This window comes from Bos indicus x Bos taurus, chromosome X, assembly GCF_003369695.1.
Source record: "Bos indicus x Bos taurus breed Angus x Brahman F1 hybrid chromosome X, Bos_hybrid_MaternalHap_v2.0, whole genome shotgun sequence".
In the NCBI taxonomy this organism is placed as follows: Eukaryota; Metazoa; Chordata; class Mammalia; order Artiodactyla; family Bovidae; genus Bos; species Bos indicus x Bos taurus.
This window is the reverse complement of record NC_040105.1, coordinates 90,638,703-90,653,139: the sequence shown is the minus strand read 5'-3', so window position 1 is coordinate 90,653,139 and position 14,437 is coordinate 90,638,703.

Here is a 14,437-nt window from a genome sequence, read left to right as displayed (position 1 = left end):
TGTTCCTCTGGTAAAATGTGTCATTTTGGGTGCCTTGGTGCACCACAGAGTAAATTTCAACCATCAGCTACTTTCCTCACCAGCACAGGATCTAGTGATAGCTTACGTCTTGGCACATAGAGGGAAGATGGGGCAAGATTTGGGTGGCAAGGCCTCCTCCACCTTCCAACTATTCCTCCCCTAGGAATATCATTGTAGTGGGATTTTCTTGAGATAATCAACTGCTGCTAATTCAACCTAAAATCACATTATATTTCTTTGTATTTGTACCAAGCTTTCTTCCCTTTCTCCTTCCCTTCCTCCCTTCTTTTCTTTCCTTTTTCTTTCCTTGAGCAGTTACTGCCAGGCACTGGGCTAGGCACAAGTAGCTACTCATTATTAATTATACTCCCTAAATGGCTTTCTCATGTGGTACTAATCAATCTTGTACTGCTATCTTGTATTAATGCAATTCACTGGAGGAGATAGGGTACTTAATACTGTGGCAATACATTTACCCCTGCTAAATTGCATCTTGTTAGACTCATCCCATGGTCACAATTTGTTAAGATGATTTCTTAACCTAATTCTAGCAGCCACTATATTTGCTGTCACTCTCAATTCTTGTCATTGACATATTTAATATGCAGGTCTTATTTTTTTAACTTTAGTCATTAATCAAAATTTCGAACAGGACATGCTGAAGGACAGAGCCTTTCAGGTTGACATAAACCCCCACTAGTTAGCACTATTATGGTACAATCACTCAACTTATTACAAACCCACCTAATTATATCATCCAATAATCAATATGTTTTCCATGTTATCTGCCAAACTGTTGTGAGGAGTTCCAGTTAAATTTCTTCTTGAAGTCTGGATATATTCTTTTATTACTTTGGTATAGATGGGAGCTGAGCAACCTTCAAGAATCTACCCCATATATGCATCTAACAACAGAACCCCAAAATACATGATGCAAAAAACTGACAGAATTGAAGGAAGACATAAACAATTGAACAATAATCACAGGAGACTTCAATATTTGACTTTCAACAATAGATAGAACTACTAGACAAATTATCAATAAGGAAAAATAAAACTAAAATGACACTATAGACCAAGTAGACCTAACAAAGCATCTCTAATGATTCAAACCAAAATGTATTCTTCTCCAGTGCACAAGGAACATTTTTCAGGATAGATCATATGTTACACAATTGCACAAGTCTCAATAAATTCAGAAGGGTTGAAATTATCTAAAGAATATTCTCTGACCACAGCAGAATGAAATTAGAAATTAACAACAGAAGGAAATTTGAGGAATTCACAAAGACGTGGAAATTAAACACTACTCATCCTAATAATAAATAGATAAATGGAAATATCACAGAAAAATTAAGAAATACTTGAAGATGAGTGAAAAATGAAAGTACAACATGCCTAAACTTGGGAATGCAATAAAAGCAGCACTTAGAGGGAACACCTACATTAAAAGAAGAAAGGTCTCAAATCAATAGCTTAGCCTTCACCTTAATAAATAAGAAAGAGTAAATAAAAAACAAAACAAGGAGAAAGAAGGAAATAACCCAGACTAGAGTGCAAATAAGTTAAATTGAGAGTAGAAAAAGAGCAAAATTAATGAAACAAAAAAGCTGGTTCTTTGAAAAGATCAAAAAAGCTTACCAAACTTTAGATGAACTGACCAAGAATAAAAGAGCAAAGGCTCAATTCATTAAAATCAAGAACAAAACATAATCTTATAGAAATTTTTTTAAAAATTGTAGAGGAAATTATGAACAACTCCTGGTGAATAACTTAGATGTGATGGACACATTTCTAGAAAGGCACACAGTGCTAAAACTGACTCAAGAAGAAATAGAAAATCTGAATAAATCTATAACAGGTAAAGAGATTGAATTAGTAATTTTAAAAAAGCTTTCCACAAAGAAAAGCCCAAGACCAGATGGCTGTAGTAATGAATTCCACTAAACTTTAAAAAAAGATTAACACAATCATTCACAAACAATCCACAAAATAGAGGAGGAATGGACACTTCCCAACTCATTCTATGAAGTCAGTATTATTACCTCGATACCAAAGTCAGATAAAGACATTATGAGAAAAGAAAATACAGACCATTTAACCCTTATAAATATATAAACAAACAACTTCAACCAAACACCAGCAAACTGAATCAAGCAGCATGTAAAAACGATTATATGCCATGACCAATTGGGATTTATCTCAGAAATACTAGGCTGGTAACATACATAAAACATTGTAATATGTTAATAGAATAAAGTAAAAACACATGATTACTTTAACAGATGACAAAATTGAGCACTCTCTTGTGATAAAATACACAGAGACACAACACTTAGCAAACTCAGAATATCAGGGAGCTTCCTCAACCTGATAAAAGGCATCTGTGAAATATTTACAGTTAACATCATGCCTGTAGGGGAATGACCAAATGCTTTGCCCCTGTGATCAGAAACAAGACAAGATGTCCACTCTCCACTTTTATTTTATGGTGATGGAAGTTCTAACCAAGGCAATTAGGCAAGAACAAGAAATAAAAGTCTTCTACATTGGAAAAGAAGAATTAATGTTATCTCTATTCACAGATGACATACTGTTACTATTTAAAATTTTAAGGAAATTCCCCCAAATTATGAATTAATAAAGTCCAACAAAGTTCCAAGTTACAAGATCAACACACAAAAATCAGTTGTATTTCTGTATACTAGCAGTGAACAATCAAAAAAGGAAATTAAGATAATTTTATTTATAATAATATCAAAAAAAATGCTCAGAAACAAATTTGATTTTAAAAAGTCCAAGATTTGTACACTGAAAAATACATAACATCATTGGAAGAAATTAAAGACATCCTGTATTCATGAATTGAAAGACTTAATATTGCAAAGATAGCAATACTCCCAAAGTGATCTACATAATCAACACAATCCCCAGCAAAGTCCCAGCTGGCTTCTTTGCAAAACTTGTCAAGTTGATGCTGCAGTTGATATGGAAGCACACAGGATGCAGAACAACTAAAACAGTCTTGGAAAAGGAGAACAAATTTTGATGACTCACACTTCCAAAATTCAAAATTTATTACAAAGCTATAGTAATCAGGACAGTGTGGTAATGACATAACAATAGATATATAGATCAATGGCATAGAATTAAAAGCCCAGAAATAAATCCTTACATTTTCAGTCAGTTGGCTTTCAGCAGAGGTGTCAGGATAATTCAAGGGGGGAAAAATGGTCTTTTCAACAAATAGTGCTGTGACAACTGGATCAATTCAGTTCAGTCGCTCAGTCATGTCCAACTCTTTGTAACCCCATGAACTGCTGCACTCCAGGCCTCCCTGTCCGTCACCAACTCCCAGAGTCCACCCAAACCCATGTCCATTGAGTTGGTGATGCCATCCAACCATGTCATCTGATGCTCTGTCATTCCCCTTCTCCTCCTGCCTTCAATCTTTCCCAGCATCAGGGTCTTTTCAAATGAGTCAGCTCTTTGCATCAGGTGGCCAAAGTATTGGAGTTTCAGCTTCAACATCAGTCCTACAAATGAACACTCAGGACTGATCTCCTTTAGGATGGACTGGTTGGATCTCTTTGCAGTCCAAGGGACTCTCAAGAGTCTTCTCCAACATCACAGTTCAAAAGCATCAATTCTTCAGCTCTCAGCTGTCTTTATAGTCCAACCCTCACACCCATACATGACCACTGGAAAAACCATAGCCTTGACTAGAAAGACCTTTGTTGACAGAGTAATGTCTTTGCTTTTTAATATGCTGTCCCCCATGAACAGTATGAAAAGGCAAAAAGATAAGGCACTGAAAGATGAACTCCCCAGGTCAGTAGGTGCCCAATACGCTACTGGAGATCAGTGGAGAAATAACTCCAAAAAGAATGAAGGGATGGAGCCAAAGCAAAAACAACACCCAGTTGTGGATGGGACTGGTGATGGAAGCAAGGTTTGATGCTGTAAAGAGCAATATTGCATAGGAACCTGGAATGTTAGGTCCATGAATCAAGGCAAATTGGAAGTGGTCAAACAGGAGATGACAAGAGTGAACATCTGCATTCCAGGAATCATCGAACTAAGATGGAATGGAATGGGTGAATTTAACTCAGATGATCATTATATCTACTACTGTGAACAGGAATCCCTTAGGAGAAATGGAGTAGCCATCATAGTCAACAAAAGACAACTAGATATCCATGTAGAAAAGAATGGAGTTGTGCCTCATACAATATGCAAAAATTACAGTAAGTCCTGTACATATGAATGAGTTCCATTCTGAGCGCACATTCAAAAGTCCAATTTGTTCATTAAGTCCAACAGTGTTAGCCTGGGTACTCAACTAACATAATCAGCTATATGGTACTGTACTGTAATAGGTTTACCATGTTGTTCATTCGCTCAGTTGTGTCTGACTCTGCGACCCCATGGACTGCAGCACTCCAGGCTTCCCTGTCCTTCACTATTCCTGGGAGTTTGCACAAACTCATGTTCATTGAGTCAATGATGCCATCCAACCATCTCATCCTCTGTCACCCACTTCTCTTGCCTGCAATATGTCCCAGCATGAGGGTCTTTTCCAATGAGTCAGCTCTTCACATCAGGTGGCCAAAGTATTGGAGCTTCAGCTTCAGTCATCAGTCCTTCCAATGAATATTCAGGGTTGATTTTCTTTAGAATTGACTGGCTTGATCTTGTAGCCCAAGGGACTCTCAAGAGTCTCCTCCAGCACCACATTTTGAAAAGTTTGCAATACTTCCACACAAATAATACATATAAACAAACACACAAAAAATAAAGAAAACCTTTTAATCTTACAGTATAGTTCCTTGCAAGTATAGTGGTACAGTACAACAGCTGGCAAACAGGGACTAGCTTGCATCAAGTGAACAGGCAGAAAAAGTTACTGACTAGAACAGGGAGAAGGGGGTGGGAGGTGGTAGAGGTGGAGGATCATCAATAGGAGATGGAAGGCCAGCTGCAGTTTCACTCATGCCTGATGGTGATGGAGCGCATGTTTGCATCTTTGAAAGTCTGCAACTTGAAGATTCGTATATAGGGGACTTAATGTACTCTTGCCTGGAAAATCCCATGGATGGAGGAGCCTGGTAGGCTCTCCTCGCTAAGAGTCGGACACAACTGAGCAACTTCACTTTGACTTTTCACTTTCATGCATTGGAGAAGGAAATGGCAACCCACTCCAGTGTTCTTGCCTGGAGAATCCCAGGGACGGGGGAGCCTGGTGGGCTTCCGTCTATGGGGTCGCACAGAGTTGGACATGACTGAAGCGACTTAGCAGCAGCAGCAGCAATGTAATTCAATATGGTTCATAGACCTAAACATAAGAGTTAAAACAACACTGACATAGAGAATGCACGGATGGATACTGAAGGAGGGGGAGGGGTGATGAACTGGTAGATTGGGATTGACGTATATACACTACTATATATAAAATAAATAACTAATAAGAACCTACTTTATAGTACAGGGAACTCTACTCAATGCTCTGTGATGACCTAATTGGGAAGGAAATCCAAAAAAGCGGGGACATATAGATATAGATATAGATATATAGATATGAAGAGCTGATTCATTTTGCTTTACAACACAAACTAACAACATTGTGAAGCCAATATCTCCCAATAAAAATTAATTTTAAAAGTGATAAAATTCTTAGGAGGAAACACAGGTGAAAATCTGCGACTTGGGTTATGCAAGGATTTCTTAGATAATAAGAACAAAATCAAGAGCCTCAAAGGAAAAATAAATTAGACTCTTCAAAATCAAAGAATTTTTCCTTCAAAACTACCATCAAGAAAGTGAAAACACAACTCAGGATGGAAGAAAATATTTGAAAGTCATGTATGTGATAAAGGATTTGTAGCTCCTATACTTTATATAATACTCTTAAAACTCCATAATAAAAAGACAACTCCCCAGTTTTAAAAAGGGCAAAGGATTGAATAGCTATTTCTTCAAAGATGTGAAAGTGGCCTATAAATATACAATAAGCATATTAAAAATGCTCATCATTAGTCATCAGGGAAATGCAAATCAAACCAAAATGAGATACCATTTCATACCCACTAAGATAGCTATAATCAACGAATCAAATTATAACACTTTGTGGCAAAGGTGTGTAGAAATTAGAACTTTGATACCTTGCTGTTGGGTATATAGAATATTGCAGCCACTGCAGAAAACAATCTGGCAGTCCTTCAAAAAGTTAAACATAGAATTAGTACATGATTCAGCAATTCTACTGGAAGGTATATACTCCTAAGAATTAAAAACATATTTTCTCACAAAAACTTGTACAGTAATGTTTATTGCAGCATACTTACCCAAAAGTGGAAATAAACCCAAATATCCATTAACTGAAGAATAAATAAAATGTGGTATATCCATACAATGGAATATATATTTGGTAATTGGATATATTACTCAACAATTGGAAGATATGTTATTGGCCTTATAAATAAGAACAAAGTACTGATATATGCTATAACACGGATGAACCTCAGAAATATTATGCTAAGGGAAAGAAACCAATCATGAAAGATCACATACTGTAGGTTACTATTTATGTGAACTATCCAGAATAGACAAATTCTTAGAGACAGAAAGTAGATTAGTGGTTGCCTGGGGCTGGAAGGGTGAGGATGAAAGAATAGAAAGTGACTGCTAATGGATATCGGGTTTCTTTTGGGAGTGATGCAAATGTTCTAAAATTATGGTGATGATTGCACAATCCTGCCAACACACTAATCACTAATTGAATTGTACACTTTAAATGGGTCAGTTGCTTGTGAATTACATCTCCATAAATTGTTGAAGAGTAACCTCTCGTACACTGACAGCCTGGGGTATGAGTTTATTTTCAAGTCAAACTGCAAAGAAAAGAAGAAACAAAGAAGAGCCTAGTAATTTCCCAGTAAAGCAAAGGCTACACTAAGGTTCATTCCTATACAGTCACCTACTAGATTTTACTTACCCTTGACATGTATCAGACACTCTATATAGACAACCAGAAAAATGACAAGCATCTTCAAAAGTAAAGGATTCTATTGCAGGGCAACTATTTATTTGTTTAATTGGACCTCAGGTGGCTGAGAATTGAGTTGATCATAGTCCTTAGTTCTTAGTAAATTTTTGTCATCATTCCAGGCAAGGCCTCTCTCTCTCTCTCTCTCCCTGTCTTTCTTTTTTTGTTTCCTTCTTCCATGATTTATACTCCCAGATCCCCCTCCCACCCCAGGCATCCACCCTAAAGTATTTAATAGTCTTTAAACATGGTGACGGACAGGGAGGCCTAGCATGCTGCAATTCATGGGGTCGTGGAGAGTCAGGCGTGACTGACGGCCTGAACTGAACTGAACTGAACTGAAACATATTGATATCCCCTTAAATCATGTGCTAGTGTTTTACATAGTACATATTTTTTAGCTGTTTATTTTTTGATAAAACTTGTTCTGTACTTAGTGGCTACATAATTTGCACAGTGGCATTTCTGCCTTAGGTTCTTCCTCATAGTGAGAACCGGGTATTCCAAGTTCTGATTAGCCTTTTTGGACCCTCACATCCTGTTCTCGCTAATCTCACTTTCTCTTCAGGAGAAACAGGACAATTTTCTTATATAAAGTGTTTCTTAATATACCTATGGAGGAGAGGGGACGACAGAGGATGAGATGGCTGGATGGTATCACTGACTCGATGGACGTGAGTCTGGGTGAACTCCGGGAGTTGGTGATGGACAGGGAGGCCTGGCGTGCTGCGATTCATGGGGTCGCAAAGAGTCAGACACGACTGAGCGACTGAACTGAACTGATCCGATCCATTTATTTATTTTAAATTAATTTTTATTGGAGTATAGTCGCTTTACAACCTTGTATTTCTTGCTGTACAGAAAAGTGTATCAGCTATATGTATGCACATATCCCCTCTTTTTTTTAGATTCCTTTCCCCTTTAGGTCACCACAGAGCACTGAGTAGAGTTCCCTGTAGTATATAGTATGTTGTCGTTGGTTATCTATTTTATACATAGTATCAATAGTGTGTGTGTATATATATATATATATATCTCAATCCCAAAATCCATCCCACATCCCTCCCTTGGTATCCTTATATTTGTTCTCTATGTCTGTGTCTCTATTTTTGCTTTGCAAATAAGATCACCTATAACATTTTTCTTCCCAGTTGGCTCAGTGGTAAAGAATCCACCTGCAATGCAGGAGACACAGGAGACTTGGTTTTGATCCCGGAGTCAGGAAGATCCCCGGGAAAAGGGCATGGCAACCCACTCCAGTGTTCTTGCCTGGAGAATCCCATGGACCGAGGAGCCATGGCTAAGTCCATAGGGTCACAAAGAGTCAGACACGAGTGAAGTCACTGAGCACACATTCATGCACATGCCATTTCTCTAGATTCCACATATATGTGTTTGTATATATATGTAAGTATATACATATATAAAATGTTTTTCTTAATTTCAAAGCCCTGATCCCCTATGATAGGATATGTCCTTGTGCCGGGAGAGCCACAGAGCAGTGGTTAAGTACAAAGAGTCTGGAATCTGACTGCCTAGGTTTAAGTCTTGCCAGGGGCTGGGGGTGGGGAAGAGAAATGGGGAGGCATTGGTCAAGGCTACAGTTTCAGTTCAGTTGAGTCACTCAGTCCTGTCCGACTCTTTGTGACCCTACAGACTGCAGCACGCCAGGCTTCCCTGTCCATCACCAACTCCCAGAGCCTGCTCAAACTCATGTCCATTGAGTCAGTGATGCCATCCAACCATCTCATCCTCTGTCGTCCCCTTCTCCTCCTGCTTTCAATCTTTCCCAGCATCAGGGTCTTTTCCAATGAGTCAGTTCTTCACATCAGGTGGCACAAGTATTGGAGCTTCAGCTTTAGCATCAGTCCTTCCAATGAATATTCAGGACTGATTTCCTTGAGGATTGACTGGTTTGATCTCCTTGCAGTCCAAGGGATTCTCAAGAATCTTCTCCAACACCACAGTTCAAAAGTGGCAATTCTTTGGCTCTTGGCTTTCTTTATAGTCCAACTCTCACATTCATATATGACTACTAGAAAAACCATAGCTTTGACTATACAGACCTTTGTCAGCAAAGTAATATCTCTGCTTTTTAATATGCTGTCTAGGTTGGTCATAGCTTTCCTTCCAAGGAGCAAGTGTCTTTTAATTTCATGGTTGCAGTCACCATCTGCAGTGATTTTGGAGCCCAAGAAAATAAAGTCTGTCACTGTTTCAGTTATGCAAAATAAATAGGTTCTGGAAGCCTACTTTCAACACAGGGCCTGTGATTAACAGGCCCTTTTAACTGGATTGTGTAGCTAAAATTTTCCTAAGTTCTATCTTATGTTGTGTTCTTATGGCAAAGCTTCTCTGGTGACTCAGCTGGCAGAGAATCTGCCTGCAGTGCAGGGTACCTGGGTTCGATACCTGGGTTTGGAAGATCCCCTGGAGAAGAGAATGGCTACCCACTCCAGTATTCTGGCTTGGAGAATTCCATGGACTGCATAGAGTCAGACACAACTGAGCAACTTCAACTTTCACTTATGGCAAAAGGAAAAACAAAGCAAAACAAAGTGGGCAGAGGAAACTTTTGGATATGATGGCTTAGTTTATGGCTTTGAGAGTGATGATGGTTTCACAAGGTATACTTATTTCCAAACACATCAAGTTGTAATATATTAAATATATACTGCTTTTTATATGTCAATCATCCCTCAATAAAGTGGTTCAAAAAGTTTTAGTTCCACCATTTATCAGCTTATAACTTTGGGCAATGTACTTAACCTGTACCATGCTTCAGTTTCTTCAACTATATCATTTATATTAATAGTACTGACCTTTGGGTTGTTATGAAGCTTGCATGAGTTCATATCTGCAGAGCACTAAGAATAATGCTGACCCACAGCAGAAGTTCTATGTGCTTGCTGTTATTATAGTTCCAGGTTGTTATTCATGTTACCAGATTGTCTGGTGGAGCAGGGGATTTCTCTGTAAGCCAGTAGGGTGAACAGAGTGCAGAAATAGAATCTAGAGAGGTTCAGGCAGATTTGCCAGTGGTTGCTAGGCCTGTCACCATTGAACAGGAATGGTGAACCAACTGGTAACAGCAATTCTGAGCCACACTCCTAGGAGGGAACCAGAGTTACAAGTTACTGTTGTAGTGATCCAAAATTGGGACAGTCCTATTATATCTGGGGTACAAGGTGAATACTCAGGCTGTGAGAATGGGGTGCAGAAACACTATGGAGGAGGGGCCATGACTATCAACATAGGGGGTCAGAGCAAAACCTATTCCTGGCGACATCAATGTACCCACCCTTAAGCCCAGGAAGGCAGAAGTGGAGGAAATGGGGCAGAATCCACTCCTTTGGTAACTGTTTAAAGCAGTAATTTCCAGATATTGTAGAACTGAAAATTATTGCTTCTTTTATTTTAGTTTATCTCATCTTTTCCTTAAAATGTATGTCATATGCCTTTAAAATTTTAATTGCATTAAAATCTTTTTAATATTTTTTATACTCCTTGAAACAATTGCAGAACCCAAGAATGTGGAGAACAGCCCTGGGAATTAGCTCCCCTCAGCTCTTATTATGGGAAAGAGAGTAATGAACAATGTAAAAGCCTTCCCAAACTGTGAAAATAAAAACTCTGGGCATGAAGCCATTTTAACTCAAATTTATATCTATTTCTTGAAGTGTTTTCCAGATAGAGTACCTTCAAGGATGATATATTAAAAATGGCAAAAAAAAACAAAAACAAAAACAAAAACAAAAAAACCTGGAGTTCATCTCAGGGTTGGAATATCAAATCTGCCAAGGTCTGGTTGAGAGATGTTAATTCACCATACTTGAATCCACGTATTAACTCACTCCAAAACCACACCTGAGCCCAGTCTTTTATTTCTGTATTCTGGAGTTCGAAATTGAGGCTGGAGGAAAAAATTTAAAAAAAAACAAACAAAAAAAAACAGACCTAGAACTGTTTTTTTCTTCCATCTTTCAATCCCGACCACCCTGTGCAGCTCCAGAGGGGAAAGAGAGAAACAAAGAGAACCCAACGAAGCGAGAGGTTGTTCTGAAATGGTTTCAACAACTCAAAAATTGATTAAATTACTAAAGCTTGAATGTGCTCCAGAAAAAAAGCATCCAAAACACAGCAACATCAGTAATCATAATGAATTTGCATTACCCCACCATTCAAATAAGGCTCAGCTATTTTTGATTCAGAGATTGTGGAATGTCTCCACTGTTGCTTTCTAGGTAAATATAGTATAGTATAGTGAATGACACCCACAGAAACATACCCAAAGTAAACATAGTCACTGTTGCATAAGACTGCTTTTTAGAAGCACTCCTTAGTATAGGTCCCTTATATCACAAAGCAGAGCAGTTTACTAAAAGTGATTCTGTGGGGGCCAATATGAAATGATTCAAGTATATTGTCACCTCCTAGCCTAGTTTAACTCACAAAGATTTTAAACTCTAGAGTGACACAGTTCTCTAAGCTTTGTTCGTCTGTCCACATGCATGTAGGGTAGAAAATGGCAGCATTTCTGCAAGGAGTCACCACATCCAGCTGAACACCAAGGATTGCCACTATAATAAATCAATGAATATCCTCATGTATGTGGACAGCAACAAAATAGAAACTCGCTTTAAAGTGCTATTGAATGTTGATTGTTGAAGTTGAGTAAACAATATATGAAATTGATTCTCTACTTTTGTGTATATTAGAAATTTTCTATAAGAAAATGTTTTAAAAGAGTGTTATTCAATATGGAGTTTCCTCAAAAAACTAGAGTTACCATATGATCCAGCAATCCCACTCTGAGCATATATCCAGAAAAGACAAAAACTGTAATTCAAAAAGATATATGCACTCCAATGTTCGTAGCAGCACTATTTACGATAGCCAAGGCATGGAAGCAATCTAAATGTTCAATGTCCATCAATGGGTGACTGGATAAAGAAGATGTGGTGTGTACACTCACACACACACACACACTCTCTCTCACACACACACACAGGAATATTACTCAACCAGGAAAAAGAATGAAATAGACATTTGCAGCAATATGGATGGACCTAGAGATTGTCAGACTGAGTGAAATAAGTCAGACAGAGAAAGAGAAACATCAAATGATATAGCTTATAAATGAAATCTAAAAAAAATGATACAAGTGAACTTACAAAACAGAAGCAGACTCACAAACATATAAAACAAGCTTATGGTTACCAAAGGGGAAAAAGGGGAGGGAGAGATAAATCAGGAGTTGGGATTAACAAGTACACATTACTATATATAATGTAGGTAAATAACAAGGGCCTACTGTATAGCTATATTCAATATCTTTCAATAACCATAATGGAAAGAAATCTGAAAAAAATGTAGATATATGTGCATATGTGTAACTGAATCACTTTGCTGTACACAATATTCTTAATTGCAGCTATGACATTCATTGGAGCCAAGCCCTAAACTGCTATATTCCAAAATGTTCAACCATCATTACAAAATTAATGAGACATATTCAATCACATTATTCTCACTAACACAATATTCTTAATCAACTACACTTAAATTTTAAAAAGAAGAATAAAAGAGAAACTCTTTACATTAATAAAAAAGAGTATTACCAAATTAACAGTACATTTTAAATATTTTTTCAACCAATTAATAGTAAAATATGACCACTATCATGGTCATACCTGAGAAAAGTTTTCACCTTAAAGCAAGAGATTTTCATACTCAACATGGTTTGGAAAAACTGCTACACAGTATTGTATCTAATGTAGGATGTGTGTACTCTATGAGATTGAAATATGATTCATCAGAACTAGCATTTATATTAATTTTTAATCTTAAAAAAGAAAGAAACTATCTCATTAATATCTAATATAAAGATTGACTGATGTCATCACTCAGTCTGTCTGTCAAGGAAAGATGTCTTTTTAACAATAAGTGAGAAAGGAAATGTCTTTCAAAGGCATAGGTCACAGAGAGTGTTTTTTATTATCCTCTTGTAATTTTGTTGCTGAGAATTGTGTGAAAAAAATGTAACAAGATACTATAAACTTGCCTAAAACAGCCTGCAATAGCTTGCACTGATTTGTAAAAATATTTTACTCTGCAAGAGCCACTGATTGATGCTAGGGAGAATAGGAATTTAATACCCAAATTTTAATAAAAACCTTTGCATAAGTGAAAAGTTAGTAACATGATTTACTGAGCACAGGTAATGTCATACCACAGCCATTTAGATCTATGAATCTTAGTTAGACATTGTTTCCAGCTATGACATTCATTAGAGCCAAGCCTTAAACTGCTATATTCCAAAATGTTCAACCATCATTACAAAATTCATGAGACATATTCAATCACATTGTTCTCACTAAAATATTTATAGGAATGTTTCAAATAAGAGATAAATTTACATATGTGATCAAATGAAAGAAACTTTATTTCAAAATATTTCATATTCACATTTTAAATGTTCTGTTTTACATGCTTTATAATGCATATATTAGTAAGGCAGTGCACAAATATCACATTAATTTTTTAAGGTAAGTATATTATACATTTTAATGCATTTTTACATAATTACATACAGAAAAATGTTCTCTAAGATCTTGTTAAATTGTGGCATCTGATTCAGTAATTCTAGGGCAGGGCCTGAGGGTCTACATTTCTAACTAGCTTCCAGAATCTGCCTGCAATGCAGGAGACTCAAGTTCGATTCCTGAGTCAGGAAGATCCCCTGGAGGAGGAAATAGCAACCCACTCCAGTATTCTTGCCTGGGAAATCCCATGGACAGAGGAGCCTGATGGGCTACAGCCCATGGGGTCGAAAAGAGTCTGATACTACTGAGTGAATGAGCACACACATAGGAGAATGCTTATGTTTCTGTCAGCATTTTTTTGGTTATTGTTAGCTGATTTCACATTTTAAATCAAATAAGATTTCAACAAATTCATAACTAGCACATCTAAAGGCATGAAAGAGGGTTTTGACTGCCAGAGCCACATTTTTCTTCTCTTTTAAGTTGCTCTAGATGTAAGCTCAAATCATCAAATAAGATGAGAGCTACCTAGCAAGGATGTGGAACAAAGAGAACCTTCTTACACTGTTGGTGGGAATGTAAATTGGTGCAGCCATGGTGGAAAACAGTATGGAGGTTTCTCAAACACCTAAAAATAGAGCTACCATATGACCCAGAGGTTCCACTCCTGGGTACATACCGGAAAAAAAACCAAAAACACTCACTTGAAAAGACACATGTACCAAAATTTTCATGTAAACATAGTTAAGTTTTTACAATTAACAAGATATAGAAACAACCTAAGCGTCCATCAACAGATAAATGACTAAAGAAGATGTGGAGTGAA